Below are 20618 nucleotides of genomic sequence, written 5' to 3' on the forward strand. Positions count from 1 at the left end.
ATGGCAAAGAACCCAAAATTCCAAACAACCACTGACAAATGCACTTTTGGAAAACTGACTCATCGGTAGCATGGGGAATGCCTATATTCAGAAAGTAGGTCTCTGCCTTTTATCACTGTAATCTTTTCATCCCTAGGGCAAAAGAGACAGAGGCTGAAGAAAAGAAGCATTTCCATGCTTTTTAAAAACAAAATGCACAGCATCTATTGAACTACTCTTTGATCACTGCTTATCTTCTGCTTTGAAAAATAACTCAGAAGAGGAATGCCAAACCTCCCAAAGTATGAGATATGCAGGCATTCCTCATGGGGGAGATACAAAGAGTTTTTAAAAACCAGGGGCTCAAAAAAAGAGGAAGACTAGGTCAGCATTGCTCAACTTGTGTCTAAAGGGCAGAGGACACTACTGAAACCTCGTTTCTCCTCCTTGTGAATGCTGTTGAAAAATAAAAGGCTTCAAAACACTCAGAGGTCATTGACTTGGCCTTGCCCACATCTTTGATGTTGGCTTTCACATCATGTGCAAATTGCTACTTTAGTAGGTCAATGCAGAAAAAGCAAATTCCTGAATTCAGTGTGTCTCTTTGTGAACAGAGAAGAGTCAACAAAAAATGGGTAAGAACTATGCCATCAGTCTCCAGCAAGCAACTTCATACTCACATGTTCAGCTTGTCTCTACAACAACAAAACCACCCAACCAGCAAGAAAAGAAAGCATTTGGAACAGAACTCAAGTATTTTCAGCTCTGGTAGAACGCACATGCTCAGGGCACTCTGGCTGTTTGGTGTCTTTAAGGAGGTGCTTGCTGAAGTTGGAGGGAGAGACTTAATAGAGATCTTTAAAATATTACTCTGATGAACTCAGCCACTTAAGCTTTTTTGAAATACATAAACAGATACGCTCTGATTTCTATCCTAGTTTAGAATGCTAAATCAAGGCATAATTATTTGTATTTACTGAACACCTACTATGTGCTATATGTAAAAGGACAGCACTGGGAGGCTAGGGTGATGTTCAGTGGCAAGGGGCAGCCCAAGAGGAAGGAAGTGTTTCATTGATTCTGATTAATTTTCTGTGAACACAGAGCAATTTGCTCTATGGAGTCCATGGTTCACAGCAGTCACTTTCATCCATGTCCAGCACAGTGAAGTGTAAGGTGAAGAAATGATTCTTTCCTTGTAATTTTTTTTCTCTTCTCAACTCTTATCCTCAGTCTTACTTCAATTATACTTTTGGTTAGAGCAATAATTTTATGGGTCAGACACTTTTCCCCAAATCAACTCATTACCAGGCAGTCCATTAGCTGCACTGCCCTGGAAAGTGCTGGTGGTTCAGCCGAGCTGTTCTTTGAAGCATCATGTAAGCAGCTCAAAGCTGAAGCCACTTACTACATTCCTGCCCTGCTACTGAACTTTTATCTTCCACTAGACTAACAGCCAGGCAGATAGAACTAGCAACTCCCTCTTCTTATGCCAAATGGAGGCCGGGAAAGTGCTGTGCTTTAGCCAGCATCTATCATTTCAATAGATTTTAATGGGAACCACATAGAAAATCATTTTACTAGGCTTGGTAAAGATTACCCAGAACATCTTTGAAATCACCCAAACTTATGCAGAAAAGTGAAAGAAGACAAAAATAAAATAAAACTCCAGGTAACATGGTTAAACGGTAAAAGTGTTAAACCAATTCAGAAAAACAATAGATTAACTGTCATCAGGTTAATGTGTTCAATCATCCAGAGAATAAAACTATATTAGCTATGCTTACTTACCATAGTAATAATATTACTATTGCTATTATTGTTATTATTTAGTATTTTTTGTATAACAGACCCTGTGAAAAATGATATTTTCATTTCTTCATGTCAAAATTATGTTATTTTTTTTGTTCTGTTAATCCTCACCTGAGGATATTTCCCCCCCCCCCCCCAGAGAGTGGAGGGAGGGAGAGAGAGAGAGGGAGAGAGAGAAAAACACTGATGTGAGAGAGGCACATCCATTGGTTGCCTTCCGCACGCACCCCAACCCAGGGCCGGGACCAAACCCACAACCCAGGTATGTGCCCTTGACCTAGAATTGAACCCGCAACCTTCTGTGCAAGGCCAACACTCTAATCACTAAGCAACATTGGCTAGGGCAAAATTATGTTTCAATAACACTGACCTGTAGAAATTATCATGAAGTTTATGCTATAAGTTTAAAAAGCAAAATAGTTTTAATCTATGATGATGCTTTAGGATTGTAGATTTGAAAGCTGAAGCAGCTGTAGCTCTATCATAAAGATGAATAAACTGTCATCCAGGGAAATTAAGCGGTGATGAACCCACAATCTGGAAAATTACATCTCTGCTTCTTTTTCCTGAAACACAGTTAGGTATCTTCTAACCGTGTCAAAGGGAGGGAAAAGCTACACTGAAGACAAAATACTATGTGAAAAACCTAAAAAAATAAAGGTATATTAAAAGTATGAGACATAAAACAAAAGGTTTTATGTTTTATGTGAAAAGGTTTGACAGCCGGGTTACACGTACACTTCAGCAGCACTACTCATTGTTGCATTACCTAATTCATTTTAAACTTTAATAATATATTTTTCAAAGGAAGCAAATAGCTAAGAATAGCACAAATTACTCATCCTTTAGAGGTAAAATGTAGATGATGTTGTAACATGATAATATTCCCCAGGAGTCATACATTTTGTGAGAGAAAAGTATCTAAGCAATCCAACCTCTTAAAAACAAGAGCTCTGCCCAGCCAGGCGTGGCTCAGTGGCTGAGCATCGACCTAGGACCCAGGAGATCGGGGCTCGATCCCCAGTCAGGGGCGTTCAGGCGGCAGCCAATCAATGACTCATCACTGATGTTTCTCTCTCTCTCTCCCTCTCCATTCCTCTCTCTGAAATCAATAAAGATATATTTAAAAATAAGTAAATAAAAAATAATAAGAGCTCTACACTTTTAGCTTTAGTTATTCCAATAGCTAACCATAAAGAGAAAAAGTAAGGAGTCTCCTGGGAAAGAACCCAGGTGAAGGGAGAAGAGAACCAAGGTACGTAACTTTGGTCCAATGTCAGTGTGGGATTCTGGGCCAGGTGCCAAATCTTTCTGGCTACGCACCTAACTTCCCATCCTCTTGTGCCATCAAACATTCTCTACCCATAGCCAGGGTAACCTTTCTATATCTAACCCCCTTGTATTACTCTTCTGCATAAAATCCTTCCATAGTTCCCCTTTGCTTACTTGATAAATTCCAAAGTTTTGTAAGTTTACAAGTTGGGTACACATGCTCGAAGCATTTATTATGTACCAGGCATTTTATATGAAAACATGGAAGCTGTAACAGACTTGGAGTGTGACACAGTGTATGTCTTGCTCCACCCTCCATCCCAGCACCCAGACCCCTGTGCCAGTCCTGAGTAAAAGGGTCATTTCATTGCAATCACAGAATTCACCCAGTGGCACTGCTGTGTGATGGTGCCTCCAAGCGAGGACATGAATGCTGGACCTTCTGGGGTCACAGGGAGAGGCAGACCTCAGGAAAGCTGAGGAACATATCACCTTCTGGCAGTTTTGGTGACTCTCTGTTGGGCTTGGGTGACATTGGGTTTTGTGGCATCCATTGGTGACTTTGGGATCATTGAAGTTAAATGTCACTATGGTAGCCAGAATAAGAGCAAGTATTGGTTGGGTGCAAGCAGCACAGAGAGGATTTGCTTTTGCAAGCAGGAGAGAGATCCCCATGGATTCCTAAGGCCAGTTAGGAGAAATCTGAGTATGGTTAGAATCACCATTGGTGATAGAGTCAAAGAAATACAGTTGTATTACAGGTATTAAGCTCTTTAGCTTGGGAAACATGGGTGACTCTTGTCCACTATAAATTGAAGTGCTCTTTTAAAAAAACAGATCAGATATGTCCATTTTACCTAATTTCTTGGTAATTAAGTGATCAATGTAGACCCCTGCAAGATCAAGGAATCTAAATGAATTTGTCACAGATTATTTTAGTGCAGACAGAGATGCATGTCTATGATACTCATTTTTCCAACATGAATGATGCAGATATAGAGACGGCAGACACACAAAATAATTTCTATCCCACTTTAAAAGGCAGAAACATTTTGCAGTAGGATTACTAGGTCTATCTTTCTAATTGCATTTTGCTTTGGATATTATTTAAAAATGTGAAAAGTGGCAGAGAGAAATTTACATTTAAATATATTCAGGACCAAAGTTTATTTTTTAATGATTAAAAAGTAAATAAATGTAATCAGGACAGAAAGCTTGAAGCATAAAGATTGAAAGTAAAAATTGATTTTCTAAACATGAATTTTCATACTGAATTAAATATTAATAAAATATACATCACCTGTCAAACAGATGGGTACACTTGTTTGAGCACTATGCGCCACTTATTTTATAAATATCATTTCTAGCTCTGCTAGGTAGGTTTTTCTAAACTAGTTTTGCAGAAGAAGAGACTAAACTCAGAAAACTTAGGTGTTAATGTCTCCAGACATTCAGCTAGAACCTACTGGTACTGAGGTGCAGCTAGGTGAGTGTGTCGCTTGTCTCTTATTTGTCAAATCCCTGTCTCAGGGTCTGTTTCCAAGGGAATCCAGACTAATACTGATCGTGTGTATGGTGACATGTGTATACAGGTGGGGGACAGCAGCTTAGCTCATAAGAGTGTGGAAGGTAGTGAAGGTAGAGAGAACATTCCCTAAAAATGACATCTTTTAAACAATATTTAAAGATCCATATTGAAAGTCATTCTTAAGACCATGATGAAAGTGTGTTTGAGGCTTTGGCATGAAAGCACAACACTATGAAGGAGAGGAAAGACAGGCAAAGGACGGCACCTTTTAGGTGTCCCCATTCCAGCATCCGCCCACATATGAATGTTGCCCCCTCTGCTCCGAAAGATACTACCCTAAGACTTCCTAAACATTGGGGTGTGTACTGAACATAACAGCAAGGCTACCTGGCTCATTTTATATTGTATCACCATGTTTATTCTGCTCTTTAGGGCTTGCAGGGCATATATTTTTAAACATTCTCATTTTGTATAGATATTTTCTTATTTACAAGGCAAACTAAAAAGGGCATCCAACATTCAAAGAAACAACTATTTTAGGTGGAATGCAAATTTATTTTAACCTGTTTGAAATCATCAGACTTCTCTAGCTTATCCACATAATCTTTGCCCTACACGGACTCCTGCTTTGATGATTTAGCTCTGCAGAAGTTTGCGGCTGTTGGGGGAAAAAAGTAAATTTTCTATTTAAAGGTGAAGCTGAGTCTCTGATTGTATTTGAATTTGCTCTGGTGAATCTTCCACAGTGTACATTTATATTGAAGGGGTTACAGAGGAGGAGAGATTTGTATGGCATGATGCTGATTTTTAAAAACTATCAGACTAGTAATGAAAATATCATGTGTATCACTTTATGACGTCATTTAGCTTTTTTCATCCTCTGTGTGATGTAGGAAATACTATTGTTTCTGTATGTCCATGAAGATGCTGTGGCTGACAGAGGCTAAGTAAACTGTCAGCTGACCTGAGTTTGGAACAGTGTCCTGATAGGGATCACACATGTGTGGCCAAGTGTTTTCACATAGCGGATGACCAACATCTTTCCAGTTTGAAACATATTTATCTAAACTTTATAAATACCGTGTGTCAAAATCTATAAAACACATACATGTCAGCTCTTGATCACTTAGATCCATGCAATTTATCATATTTCAGAAAAGGTTTGAGTATGTGATTCTAACATTATAACCAAGTGTCTAATTCCTAACTCTTTAAACCTCAGTACCCGATCATGCCCTGTTGTTGGCTTTTTCTACTTGTTCATTCCTTGTGTGCAATGGGCTGTTTATAATTATTTGATGAAGATGTGCTTATCCTCTGAAGTTTTAAGACTGTTTAGAAGCATTTCTGTTGTGGAATATGGAAACTGGTATCTTTCTACAATAATTTGTTTTTCCACCTGTACTCAAATATATCACATATACTCGAGGAATGGCTTAGTCTTTTCATTCTTCTAGATAAGAAACAATTGAATTACTACTCATGCTAATGAACACATGCAGCATGACAGTATTTTGTATTTCAAGAAGCCATGATAGGAACCAGATGAAAAGCTTCCTAAAAGAGATTCTAGATCAGACAAATGTATCAGCTCCAAACCACTAATTCTCTCACATATTTCTGAGTGCTTATAGCACTTAATGGGCATCTTGCCCAGCACATCTCATTTTTCTTTCAGCCCAGTCACTATCAGCCTGGCTCTCCACATGCTAGTCTGCCTTTGAAAGCTCTGTCCAGCTCACATACGCTCATTTCTACAATGAAGAATGTTAATAATGATAAAGATTCTTTCAGCTACCAAAGCTTAAATTATTCATATAATTAGACCAAACCGAGATAGAGGGTGGTTCGTGAAGTTTCCAGATAATTGTTTCTTTTCCACTTTGCCTGTAAAGATGCAGTCAAGGGCTGGCTGCTCTCTCATATTGACATGGCTTGGGTTTGGAAGATTTTTCTCCTTCTGTTATCGCCCTTCTCAGGCAGCCCTACGCAATCATTCACTCAATGAAGAGTTATTGAGCTCCCACTCTGGGCACCACTTAGTGGTGACTTCAAAAATGAATAACTTCTCAATCAATAGAAACACACTAAAGAATAAAGACAAGGTATGTGCCATGTGAGAGGAAAAAACAGAGCTGCCAAAGGAAAGAGGAGGGACAGAGACCTCCTAAGGATAATCTAGAAAATCATCAGGAGGTGGTGTTTGAGTTGGGCCTTCAGACACTGGTAGGATTTCACGATGAAGACAGGGTGAGGAGGGGCAATTCGGGTGAACGGAACGGATAAGCAAAGGACATAGAAATAAACTCTCCAGTCTGCCTCGGAAATGGCGACAGGTGCAGTGTGTGTCCTGCTGGAGCCAGTGGGAGACAACACTGAACGTGCAGACAGAGGGTAGGGTTTGAGTGTAAGTCTAGAGGATTTACACCTTACCCTGTAGGACACAGGAGGGACTTGAGGTTTGGAGCCAGGGACTGATATAATCAAAGCTGTTCTGTGAAAGGATTGAGCTGGGAGCAGAAGTGAGGGGGGGTTGGGATGAGAGTGGGCTAGAAGGATGACCACACGGTCTGAGCAGGCCTGGGGTAGGACTGGTGGCAATGGGATAGAAAGGAAGTGACAATGGGAGTCACCACAACTTGACCACTGACATTTCTGGTGTGTGTGACTGTGGGGGAGCAATGTGAGAAGAAGACGGCATGAAGAATGGAGACCAGGGCTCCCGCCTGGCGACTCAGGACCTGCTGTACTGGGGTCAGGGAAGAGAGGAGGAAATTGATGAATGACATTAGTAGACATATTCAGTCTGAACAGCTGGGTTAAAATATCTACTTGGCAGTTAGAAATGTGAGACTAGATTTTTAATGGAGGCTGAAGATAAAAACAGGGTGATAATTCATCTGGCAACGTACACTCCTGAGTCTAGAAAACCAGAAGCTTGTGGGCAGGGCAGCTAGGTGTCTCACATGTTACTGACTCCTCACCAGGAAGCCCTCTTATCCCCATTTTACTGATGGGGATGCTGTGGCTCAGGGACATTACCTACCGTGCTGGCGTCAGCAGTGAGAAGGCTGAGTTCTGATTTATGTCCTTGCTTTTCCACCACCCTAAGAAAGGATAGCTCTCTTCCTCCTTTGAGTTCAGAGTTCTCGATGTTAAGCACTACCATGCATTCCTTTACCCATTCACCTATTTTCTCCAGTTCTGAGCTCCAGTCATTCTACTTGACTGAAATCTTTTCTAACCAGCCCCAATTATATTCAGTGCCATTCCATGTCTCCTCATTGCTTTTAACCCAGTTAGCTACTCACTCATTATAGAGGATTCCAAGACAGTGTACTTTTAGCTCCCATGCCTTGCATTCCATCCACAGTCCCACCAAGATCTGATCCCCTGTGTTAGCTTTGGGCTATGTGACCCGCAGCATGTCAGAACACATGCTGGACATCTATCAGACCTGCTTTTTATACAGGTCATGTCATCCTGACAGCAAATGCTCCCAGACAAAAGCCACACATGCTACTCAATTGGCATGAAAACAAAATGAATTATTTTCTTCTCAGCAATTTGGTGGCCACTTTGATTTCTATATTGCAGTTTCATTGACTTCCTGGCAGTGTGACAAATCATAAACTTTCTAACGGCTATTTATATTCTCCATCTTTCTGTGAAGACATGGTTCAACAGCTTTTAAAATGTCTAGCCTCTTTAGCAGCTCTCCACTGGAAGTCCTATTTTCTAATTAATCGTGTGTCTCGCTATTCTTGGTTAACTAGTTCCAAATCGGACAATCCTATGTTCCACGTGCTAGGTCTCACGCTTCCTTTCCCAGTGCTTCTGATAACTGAATGCAAATGAATCCTCATGGTGTGGCAGGTGAAAATTACCATTCTCTTCCAGATGAGGAAGTGGCCCAGGGTGGACTGTGACTCACCAGGCTCCCTGGATCTTTTTAGTGAACTATTCACAGCCAACTGTCCTGACTTAAGGTTTTGATTAATCATCTCCTCCTCGAAATCCAAACCACAAGACCCATCCCCAGTGAAGTCTCCGTTGCTGCTGCCACTCATAGGGTGGGATCACTTTGCTGAGTTCCCTGAAGTTCCTCACATTTCTGTACATTAACATCAAGGTCATGTTTCCTTTTTGGCTCAACAACTGGAATGTGTGGGCAGAGGCCTTGTCATGCTCACTCCTGTGTTCCTAACATTTGAATAATGATTCATATAAACTGCACAGAATACTTGTGAAAGTAGGATGATAGCTCTGTTTCTGACATACTCAATCAGAGGCTGTTATAGAGGGACTTCAACCATGCAACTCTCTATTATTTCTAAATTTCCTAATAGCTTAAGTGTATTATTACTTAAAGTGATTTCACCAATCCCAAATAGTTTAAAAATATGTATATGTAACTAAACAATACATATTACTCCTCAAAACGACTATTATAACTAATTTAATATTGTTTTAAATAATGATTGATTCTAGAAATTATTAAATGCCTTTTCAGGCCAATGTTCTTAATTATAAGCCCCAGCCTACACATTTGTTGAACGCCTACTATCTACCAGACCCTGGGGATACGAGGATGAGAAAGATAGAGCCCTGCCCTCAATAACTTACTTCCTAGTAAGGATAGCTCCAATAACTTGAGTATCTAATTATAAAATTTTGGTTTTATACCTCTGCTCCTCAGAACAGAGAGTGTTTTCCTGAGGTGACTACATGGTCTAAGATGCCTACTTTAAAATCCTCTTTGGAAATTAATGTTACAGGAGAGGATTTTTAACTCTTTGGTGACACTTAAGTCTGAATGGGAATTGATCCAGCTGGGAAATACCTATGGCAGACAAGGGAAGGGGAAGAAGGCCTTTTAAAACCAACCTGAACTTCACTCCTTTCCTGCTGTAAATTTAATGTAGGGATATAAGGACCCACCCCCACCACTCCCCCACATGCAGCACAATTCTAGTGTGGAAAGGACAAAACTTATAGGGCCCTTCAGGAACTGTCAATAGGAGAAATGCAACATAGGGGCCACCGCTCAGACCCCACTCTACCATATTAGTTTGTTTCTAATCAAATGGAATTTAGATTTAAACCAGAATTAGATTTGGGATTCACGGTCACTTCCACTTTCATTCATTTCATGGATCCCAGCCCTCTCCTGGTCCAGTCTTAATCCAGTGCACTTCGGAGGGATTAGACAGGAGTCGTCCACGAGCCTGGGGTGGTGGTTGGCGGGGGGGGGGGGGGGGGGGCTCTAACACCCGGTCCCCCCGGAGAGCGGCGCCAAGGGCAGGAGCTGGACCTCTGGGCTAGGTCAGTGGGGCTCGGTTTCGGGGATTGTTGGCGCTCACATCCGCCCTATCGACACTGCCACCGGATCCCTGGCACTTTTTCTGTGCCAGTCTTTTGGACACCGCCCCTAGCTCCGCAGCAGCTTTCGCCGCCAGCACCCCAGGCTTTCGGCGTACAGGCTTCACTTCTGCGTAATGGAAGGAGAAAGCTGAGGCCGGCGGGCCCAGGGGACAGCGGAACGCTGCGCGTCGCTGCTCGCTCTGAGCCCGCAGCCGCCGGGAGGGCTGTCGCCGCGCAGTGCGGACCAGACCTCAACTTCCAGCGCAACTCCGGGCGCCAGCGAGCCCGCAGCAGCCCGACGTGCCCTCCCACGCCGGCCCAGGGCCACCCGGCCGCGGGCTCGGGGGCGCCTCCCCGCAGCTGGTCCCAACTACCCCACCTCCTGTGCAGCACGTCCCCCTCCGGCCCTGGGCCCTGCGGCCCCTAGCTCCCGGGCGCAAGCAAGACGAGGCAAAGGGAGTTCGGTGCTTAACGGCCCTAAGTTCGACTCCGAATGACACTACGCCCTCCCAGGGCGCTCAGCCGCCTCCGCGAGCCTCCACACGAGGTCCTTACAGCCGCGCTGCGGAGGATGAGATGCCCGGGGAGGGGCGCTCCCGTGGATTTTGCAAAACCGCTTCATTCACCTCAGGAGCTCCTCGACCCCCCACCCGCACCCTCTGGCCAGATGATTTTCACCCTGGGACGCGCCTAGGTGGAGGCCTGTAGCTGGAGCCGGAGAGAGGAGCCAGCTGCGCTGAGTTGCTGGGATGCAGCTGCGCGCCCCTCGCTGTGAGCGGCTGGGGGGGGGGGGGGGGCTTTGGCTCGGCCCGGTTGGCGGAGCGGGATGTTGCTCCACTGCCTCTCGGAGGATCTCTCTCTCTCTCTCTCTCTCTCTCTCTCTCTCTCTCTCTCTCTCTCTCTCTCTCTCTCTCTCTCTCTCTCTCTCTCTCTCTATCTGACGCCGCGAGCGGGACGCGGAGGTCAGAGAGACCCTGCTCACTTTAAGATTGGAGCTGAAACGCCCAGATGGAGGCAGAGACTCTCGCCTCCTCTCCAATGCTCGCACGATCCTAGGAGGCCTCCCAGTTTCCCAGAGCGAGCAAGGTTTGGCTTCTGAGACTCTGCTCATTGGACCAGGGGTTCAAACTGCAGTGGGGCGGGGATGGATAGAGGGAGCACTCGAGAGCGAGCCCTCGCTCACCGCCGTTCTCAGCGCATTGAACTAGACAGCTCCACTCGCCTCCAGCGCACAACTAGGTGGCCGGGGTGGGGAGCGGGACCCCGGGGCGCTCCAGCTCGGGCGAGGGCTGGGAGGGGAGGGGCAGCAGCCACCACTTCGCGCGTCGCCCAAGGCTGGGAATCTCCGAATAGGCTGAGCAGCGGGCGCGGAAGGGTGGAGGAGAGAGGGGCGGAGGGGGAGTTGCCGAAGCCGAGAGGGATGACGTCCTCCAGCGCCTGGGGATCGCAGGGACTGAAGAGCTCGTGCGCTCGCCCGGCTCGGCGCGCTCACTCGGGGTTCGCAGAGGCGCCGCGCCCGGTTCTCGCTGCGGCTCCGGAAAGGCGCGCACCGGGGCGACCCCCGCCCGCTTAAGCCAAGGTGCAAGCCCTTCGGCCACCTTAAAGCTCCTCTCCGCCGGTCTCTCGCCTCAGGGTGCCCTTCCAGAAGTCCTGCCGATTCCAGGCAGGCCTGGGTAGGCAGCCCCTGGCCGGGCCAGCCTCGGCCCTTCCTCTCTCCCACATCGACCTCGAACCAAGGGCAGGCGCCCGCGCCCTGGCCCCTGCCCACCGGGCGAGCCCGCGTCCCGGCCTGCGCAGGGCTGCGAAGAGGGAAGGGTCAATGGAAAGGAAAGGTGCTCACCTGAGTCACTGGGAGTCTTCCTCTCTAACCCCTCCTGAGCCTCTTCGCAGCCCCCAGGTACAACCTTCCTCGAAGAAAAAAAGTAGCGCAAGGGTAGCGGAGTGGCAGAGCTGCACACAGGTACCTGCGCAGCGGCGGCTTTTCTCGGGATTCTCCCGGGTCCAGGCTCAGGGTCGGCGGCGGGAAAGGACCCTCGGAGGCTGAAAGGGGCCGCGAGGCTCGGGAACCTCCCGTAGCGGTCGCCGTAGCACCTCCAAGTTGCCACCTGCAGCGCGCGCCGGGTGCCTGTGACAGCCCGCGCCTCCCCGCCGGTGCTGGCCCGCCCTCCCCGCCCTCGCCGCCAGCTCGTTGGCTGTGCCGGGCGCCGGGCGGTCCCCGCGATCCGGCCCGCCCTGCTCCCGCCTCCGAGCCCCGGCTCGCCGAGCGTGGGGCTCCGTCCAGGCCTCCCCGGCCTTATAGCCGGCGAGTTCCCGGAGCTGTTCTGGCTTTTGCAAGCGGGGAGGAATCCGGCACACGCGCACACACACACGCACACACACACACAATTTTGTGTAGGTCGGGGATTGGAAGAAAGAGAAAGGATGTGAGAAACGCTCTTCTTGCGCCTTAAGGGGACCCGGCAACTTCGTTTCTTTTGCTGGTATTAAATTTGTGCAGTCTCTGAAAAGAGTTAACGTCACAGGGCGAACAGTGCAAAGGTGTGCGTCAGAAAGTGGTTTGGGCCAGTTCTCACAACACGAAGCGCTAAAATATGAAGATAGTCCTGGAATCTCTGTCTTTTCTCACTTAACCTGCACCACTGCCGTGGAGGAGCCTCCGGCTCCAGCACTCGAAAAGCCCCACCCACCACCCCCATTGGTGCCCAGCGTTTGGGCCAAGTGCTTGCTCGATTCTGAGGCTGCAAGTCCAGGCCAGGAAAACGTATGCTGTTGCACGTAAGAGGTCTGTGCTCTGCACAACTCTTGGCCTTTTAAGTGAACATTATCTTTCTTTCTCTTTCCACTCGCACCCCAAAGGCTGGGACAGGAGTTCACTGACCAGTCTCCCAGAGCATTCCATTACATTCTTCACTCTGCCTCTTAATAGCTGCTGAAGCCATGCTTTCTGGAATACTGATTTGGTAAAATCTTTTGGAGGAGTAAAAGATTATAAAAATATGAAAAGTACGTCTGGAAAGCCATCCAATCAACCAGAAACGTCTACTTCTGGGCGTATCTATGCGAAAGAGCTACATTGCCAAGCATACCCATTAATAACATTTCAAAATGAACTTCCCAAATAGCACATTTCATAGCCCGTTAGGGAATAGTCTATGTTTTTCAAGTGCAGGTGAGTCACCGTTAAGTGTAACAAAGCGAGCACAGGCAAACTCGTGTCAAGCTGTGCTTTGTAGAATCCTCAGCAGGGTGATGCAGGAGGAAAGGGGCCTTACTAAAGGAAGTCAGAAGGTGGCTCTTTACAGGGCATATTGGGGACAGTTGGCATCAGTCAAGAAACCACTCCCTGTAAACTGTTGCTAAGTAACTTGAACAACTGCTTCATAGCACCAGTTCCTTGCATTTTAATCATTTCATGAGATTTGTTTCATGAGATTTGTTTCATGAGATCCTAACATCTTAGGTCCACTTTGGGAATTAATAGCAAACTCTTTCTTCCCATGCGGCCAAGTGTTTACTTTTACCTCTCTCAGAAGAGGCAAGCTAGTTCTTATCGATCTTGAGACTCAAGAAGACTTGGGTAGTACAGTTCAGAGGCAAAACATTCACAAGGAGATACTTCAGTACACTAGCTAGGGAAGTGCTTGCTTAATGAACTGCACTTTGACCTGAAATGGGTGAAACCATGGATAGAGTGAAAATATGAATGGCTCAGGTTTGCGTGCACGTTGACTCAGTAACTGGAGGAGTATCTGAAAAAAAAAAATTAGGGTTGGGATGGGGATAGTGATTTAACCCAGATATACATCTGATTCGTTGACAGCCAGACCAGGTACAAACAAATTGACAAAATGTGTTTCCTTAATAGTAGAAAAGGAGCTTTAAGACTCAAGTAGTGAGGAAGCATTATCTAGGAAAGAGGCGAGAAATGAGAAAGAATTGAAAGAGAAATGGGAGAGGCTCCTGACAGTGAGATAAATCAGTGGACCCTGTTTGGTCCATTGGACATGCCAATGGACACTGTATGGTTCAAGATTCTGAAGGAGAAGAGAAAGGAGAATTGCTGGAATTTTGAGGCAATAAGTGGAGAAGCCAAGAGCCTTGGAGTGGCTTATGGCATCAGCAGACACAGGGCTGAATCTTGGCTCCAACACTTCTGTGTGTGATTTGTTTGATATGCATGGGGGACCCATGGTTGTTTTTTGTTTTTAACATACCTTTATGATTTCAGAGAGAGGAAGGGAAAGGGAGAGAGAGAGATAGAAACATCAATGATGAGACAGTCATCATTGACCGGTTGCCTCCTACACACCCCAGACTGGGGATCGAGCCTGCAACCCGGGCATGTGCCCTGACTGGGAATCGAACCGTGATCTCCTGGATCCTAGGTCGATGCTCAACCACTGAGCCACGCACGGCTGGATGGGGTCCATGGTTTAAGCTTCATTTTCTTCATCTGTGATGAAGGTGCCTACCTGATAGAGCTGTGGTAGGGATTAACCAAGATAATGCACCTGCAATACTTGGCACAATGTCGTGCATATAAGCATTCAATAAATAGTAGCTATTATTGCAAACAATGTTTTAAAAGGGCTTAAAACTCACCTAGTATTTTTGATATTTGTTTCTGATTGAATATTTTTATCAAGCACACATTCCTTTGATGAGAATCTCACCAACGCTGAGTGCATTCCATCTTCCTTACTTGAAGATGAAATGCGTCACTACTTTTTTTTTTTTTTTTTTTTTTACTGGTTGGTAGTTTCTCTATCCATAGTGGTTATTCAAATGTCTAAATATTATTTCACAAGAAAGCCCTCCAAATTGTTTAAGACAAGTAACAGATGCCCTGTGTGACTTCTTTCCTTCAGACTAGAATGCCTGCCCCTTCAGCCTCTCCTCAGAGGGCCTGGTCTCATAATCTTTCACTATCGCTTACCCTCCAAATTGCCCTGACCTTAAAATAAGAATGCAGTGCTCCCACCCAGTCCTTCGGCAACAACCCTTTTTGTTTTCCATGTGCTGTTCATGCAGCCTCAACTTTTGTACACATTTTGAGCAGGAGATAAGCTCTTTACACCCACTGAGTTGCCTATTAACTAAAACTCATAAATCTTCATATGTTACTGTTTTTGTTTCTTTTTCCAGAGCTTTGGGAGTCCTAGTGTTTTCATTTAGTGTTTCTCTTCTGTAAAAGTAGGATTAGATTTAATGACCAATAAAGTTACTTTTTAATCATTTATTTTGAAATAATTTCAAACATACAAAACCACAGAAAAATGGGACAGAAAACTCCTACCCCTTTCTTTCCTAGTTTTCCCAGTTGTTATCATTTTACACTTGATTTCTCTTTCTCTCTTTGTCAGATGGACAGATAGATGATACAAAGATACAATCAATATTCTTCTTCTGAGCCATCTAAGTGCAAGTTTAGACATGATGGCCCATCACCCTTAAATACGCCAGTGTATTTATTTCCCCTAAACCAGGGTCTTCTACACCAACTCAACACAGCCACTTCATAGAACCTGCCCAGATTTTACCAACTTTCCCCCAAATCTCTCCCTTTGATTTTTGGCCCAGGACCCAAGCCAAGGTCACACATTACATTCAGCTGTCATGTCTCTTTATTTTCTTCTTATCTGCTACAGCTCTTCAGTCTTTTCATCTTTCACGCCCTCGACAACTTTAAAAACCACATGCGTGTCATTTATCTAAAGTCTCTTCATCTCTGAGTCAGGCCATGTGTTCTTGTCTGAAATATTAGTGAAACAACGCTGTGCTGATAGTGCATGCATCGCTGACCCTCGTCAACCAGGCACACCTAACGGTCTTTGGGTGATGTTGAATCATCCACCACTGTGATGTTAACCTTGATCACCTGGATTGGCACACACTGAAGTTTTCATTACAAAGTCACCATTTCCTCCTTTGTAATCAGTAAGTATTTGATAGGGATGTCCTCTGAACCTACACCAATATTCTGTTCCTCACAGAATCTTCCCTCAACCAGTTTTAGGAGGCCTTGATGACCCCGACCTGAATAAACTACCACCACTAGGGTAATAGCCAAATGACAGCCTTCCATCTGCTCCATTCCTTTTGCATTTATTAACTGATATTCTTTCTTAAAAAATTTCGCCTCCCCTTTATTTATTTATTTGTGTCAGTATAGTCTCATGAATTCTGATTCCATTCAATGAGTTGTATTAATTTCATTATGTACTTTCATTAATTTGATGCTCAAATTACCCAGATTTGGTCAGAGGGCGTCTCTTTCAAGCTGGCTCTTAGGTCCCTCTGACATGTCCCATTGCTCTTTGGGCAACTTCTAACTTCCTGGAACATCAATATATTCCAGATTCATTTTGTACTTTCCCTTTCCCAGCTTTGGAATAAGCCAGCTCTCCAAGGAGCCCTGGTTCCTTTAATAGAGGGTGCCATTTAGAAATGAGATATGGGCACCCACCATGCTCACTGCTACTGGCATATCCTAACTTCTAGACTCTCTGAGTGGATAGACTCTTTCAGTGGATAGAGCCCAGAAATAAATGATAAATGTTCACACACAAGCACACACACATTTATGTGTATTTCTATATGTGTGCATGTATGTATCTATTTCTCCACATATCCACTTGCAAATATATATCTATGTAAACATCTAGAGATCTATATCTATCTATCTATCTATCTATCTATCTATCTATCTATCTATCTATCTATCATCTATCTATTATCTATCTATCTATCATCTATCTATCTATCTATCTATCTATCATCTATCTATCTATCTATCTATCTATCTATCTATCTATCTATCATCTATCTATTATCTATCTATCTATCTATCTATCTATCTATCTATCTATCTATCTATCTATCTATCATCTATCTATCTGTCTATCATCTATCTATCTATCTATCTATCATCTATCTATCTATCTATCTATCTATCTATCATCTATCTATCTATCTATCATCTATCTATCTATCTATCTATCATCTATCTATCTATCTATCTATCTATCTATCTATCTATCTATCTATCTATCTATCATCTGTCTATCTATCTATATCTATCTATCATCTATCATCTATCTATCTATCTTTATCATACCAATACTTCCAATTTTAACCCAACACATTAGGGTCTTTTATAGTCTTCCCCCTTTCTATGTTTATTAATTTATTCTCTGACAGAGAAACCTGACTCTCAACATGCCCTCAGTACATTGACTTATTTGCTCCAGCTCCCCTTATGTAACAATTTCCTGACCACATGAGCCACCTCCCCCCCTTGCCCTAGTGGCTGCCCCCTGTGCCTGTAGCCTCCTGGGCCCCTGTCTCAGTGCAGCCTCTTCTGTCTCCTGTGCCTGTAGCCTCCTGGGCCCCTGTCTCAGTGCAGCCTCTTCTGTCTCAGTCTCCTGGGTCCCTGATGCTCCTGTCAGCTCCTGACCATACCTCATTAGTAAAATGACTTTCTGTTCTTGCACTTGTTCAGGTAAAAATTCTGAAGTTATCCTTGATAATTCCCTTTCTTTCACATCTCATACTAATCTGTAGCCAACTGCTTGCCCTGTCTTCAGCTAGGTCCAGAATCTAACCTTTTATCACCACCTCCACCATTACTGCCCTTGTCCAGGTCAACATTACCTCCTCTCTCAACTGCTGTAATAGCCTCCCAACTGGCCCCCTGGCTCTCCTAGAGACTGTCATCAGTACATAAGTCATGTCATTTCAGTTCCCTGCTCAATGGCTTCTACTTTGGTTAAACAAAAATCCAAAATCCTAACAAATTTGACTCTTTGAGCTCAATGTTTCCTTTTCCTCACCTCCTACTACTGTCTACGCTGGATCTTTTCTCCAGGCACAGTGGCTCTTGGCACATGCCTCTACCTGAGGTGCCCTGCCCCAAGTACCCCTGTAACTGTCATCACCTCCAGGCCTTCGCTCGAAGGCGTTTTTCCCAGTGAAGCCTCCTCTGGCACCATATTTATAATTGTGCACTCTCTTTCCAACCCACTTTCTCTCTGCCACTACTTTTTCTCAGTAGGATGTATTATAATTCAATACAGAATATATAGTCTTTAATTTATTTACAGTCTATCCCCTTCTTTTGCCTTGATTTCAGCCTCTTGTATTTATTGTTAATTCCCAGTGCTTACATCAGAGCCTGGCATACAATATACCCTTAATAAATATTTGTTAGATGAATGGATGAAATTACAGACACACATAAACACATTTATGACTAACTATAGATACACTATGTACTAAGTGGTTGTCAAGGCTACTTGAGAGACTAAAGCCACTAGGTCTTAACTTGAAAGGTTTCATGGAGAGGAGTCCTATATATATATTAAAGGCAGAGTGTAGTGAAAGGTTACCAAAAACATAAAGACAGAAAAAGACTGTATTTAATGAATATGAAGGAAAGTGGGTAATCTGGAAACAAGGGTTGTTACGTATCAACTGGCCATTTATTGAACCAAATAACTAAATTACAAACCACCAGGCATTAAAATGAAAAGCTCTACAAATACTTCCCCCAAAATCATGCAGTGTGTTACAAGGATTTTAGATATTTTCCTGTTATGAAACAGAAGTCTCTTGGACTCATTAAAGGAGTCTACAATACTTCAAATTTAAAACCTTTTTTTCCTTTAAGGTGCCAACTCAGTTCACAAGGGAAACAAATCCCTTTCTTTTATTATTGAAGTCCTGTGCCCAACTTGGTCCTTTATAAGCCAAAAGTCCTTAGAAAACATTTATACAAAATGAAATGGAAACACACACATTGGACAAATTCTCAGCATTGATTGGTCATCAAATTTTTAAATGCACCTTACTCTGCATACTTCAGAAGACTCCGCACAAATGAGAACTGTTTAGAGGGCAAGTTTCACTGAGGCTAGTCTGACAATTATTTAGTGACTATGCTTGGAGATAACACATAAGATAAAGTGATTTATATTTTGAATTGCAAAAATAGGTTTTTAAAATTTTTCTATAAATCCCCCCAAAGTATCCACGTAGATATTTCAGTGAAACTCAGTGAATGAATGAAAAACTGTAGCTCTGATAGAAATTTTAGATATTCTAATTTTGAAAGGTTTCAGCACATCCCTTAATGGAGTAATGAGATAGCTGGGAAGATAATTATTTCTCTTACATTTACTCATTAGCATGTATCCTTCCAAATAAATTTTGAACTGCAAAAATAGCTACCTGGCTTATGCATTAAGCTTCTTTTGAAAGGAAGACACTTCTCATATTTTCTTGGAGGAGCCATCAGAGCTAACACAATGGCTGGCAAAATCCATCGATGGCACCCTAGGCCCAGCCTGCAGACTCGCCTTTGCAGCATAAATCTCTTCTTCCTCATGCTGCTGTTTTGCTCTTCAAACTTCAAAATGCTAAGCAAAGAGTCAAATGAAGTTATGATTTCTTGTAATGCCTTCCAAGTCTTTCTCCAGTGCTGTTTCTCTACTTGCTGTACGCTCTCAGGATTAACCTCTCTGAATCTCAATTTCCTGACATAAATTGGGAATGGCATTGAGTACCTCATAGAGCAGGTAGGATTAAATAAAACAATTTGATGAAAGGGCTTTGAAAACTATAAAGCGCCATAAGAACGACAGTGCTATCATCACTGCCACCACCCTCCTCTTCTTCCTCATCAAACTACTTATATTGAATAATGGCAGCAATTTAAAAATATTCTTGACATGAAGCCTGTACTTTTTTTCCAACAGTCAGATGCTCTTATACTCCTAATCAGCTTTCCCCCTAAGTGAAGTCCTACTCTAATACTTAAAATTATTGAATCTTCAGCGATTTCTCTATACTCCAGAGCTTGTTAGATTTTGCACAGCGTGAACTAGTCCCAGGATGATTTTTCTTTTCTTTTTTTTTTAAGTACTTCTAAATTATAATAAAAATTTAACCAACTTGCTGAGAGCTGAAAGTTCCAGAGCAATTCTTGCCCTTTGCAGCAAAATATCAAACAGCAGTGACTGATCAATAAACCTTTCACATAACTGCAGATCATAAAGCCATTGTAAAGATTTAGAACTTGACGTTTCCTTGTTCTTTGCTTGATGCACGCCAGCCTGGGAAAAGAACACTCTAGATGCAGAAGCTGTTTAGGTTGTTTTCTCATCTGAGACAAAGCGTGCAAACTCAGCAATAAGTAGAAGTTAATTATTTGAAAAGTGAATTCTTTACCAAATTTTACAAAGCAGGAAATTTTCAAAATACAGCATAAGACCGATTTAAAGTTGGCGGCTGTTGACATTTGTATCACCTTAAGCCAATGCTGATAACTGGACAGAATGTTAATCTAATTTCTACTTTTTTTTTCTCTTTTAGAATCAGAGCCACATTTCTTGCCATGAAAAGCCACGTATTGTGGCTGGTTAGGGATATTTATTTTCATTAACTGAGATTTAGTAAATTTTTGTTCTTACTATAAGAGATCACTAAATACCCTCAGTCAGCCGAAAACTAGGATCAGAAGCCCAGTTTCTAAAGGAGGCGACCTTCTCCAATGAACTTGCAGTTCTATTGGCACAAACCTCCATTTTTGTTAAGGCAATTGGTAATGATCTTATCTTCTATTGTACTCGGGTTGACGTGTAGGGCCACTGTTTACCCAAAGGGC

At 43.5% G+C, this 20618-nt stretch overlaps 1 protein-coding gene across 11 annotated transcripts in view; it reads right to left on the reverse strand.

The window, feature by feature from the left end:
- Window positions 1-12125, reverse strand: part of EPB41L3 (erythrocyte membrane protein band 4.1 like 3) — a 210059-nt gene extending 197934 nt beyond the window's left edge. For 5 of the 11 annotated variants that reach the window (XM_081149599.1, XM_081149595.1, XM_081149600.1 and 2 more), the window contains exon 1: window positions 11796-12078. The gene's annotated coding sequence lies outside the window, so the exon portion shown is untranslated. Of the gene's footprint in view, window positions 1-11795 lie in introns of all 11 variants that reach the window. The other 6 variants (XM_081149592.1, XM_081149587.1, XM_081149578.1 and 3 more) reach the window with 3 other exon arrangements.
- Between the last annotated feature and the right edge of the window lie 8493 nt (window positions 12126-20618).

Source organism: Miniopterus schreibersii (genome assembly GCF_964146895.1).
Source record: "Miniopterus schreibersii genome assembly, chromosome: 10".
Lineage (NCBI taxonomy): Eukaryota > Metazoa > Chordata > Mammalia > Chiroptera > Miniopteridae > Miniopterus > Miniopterus schreibersii.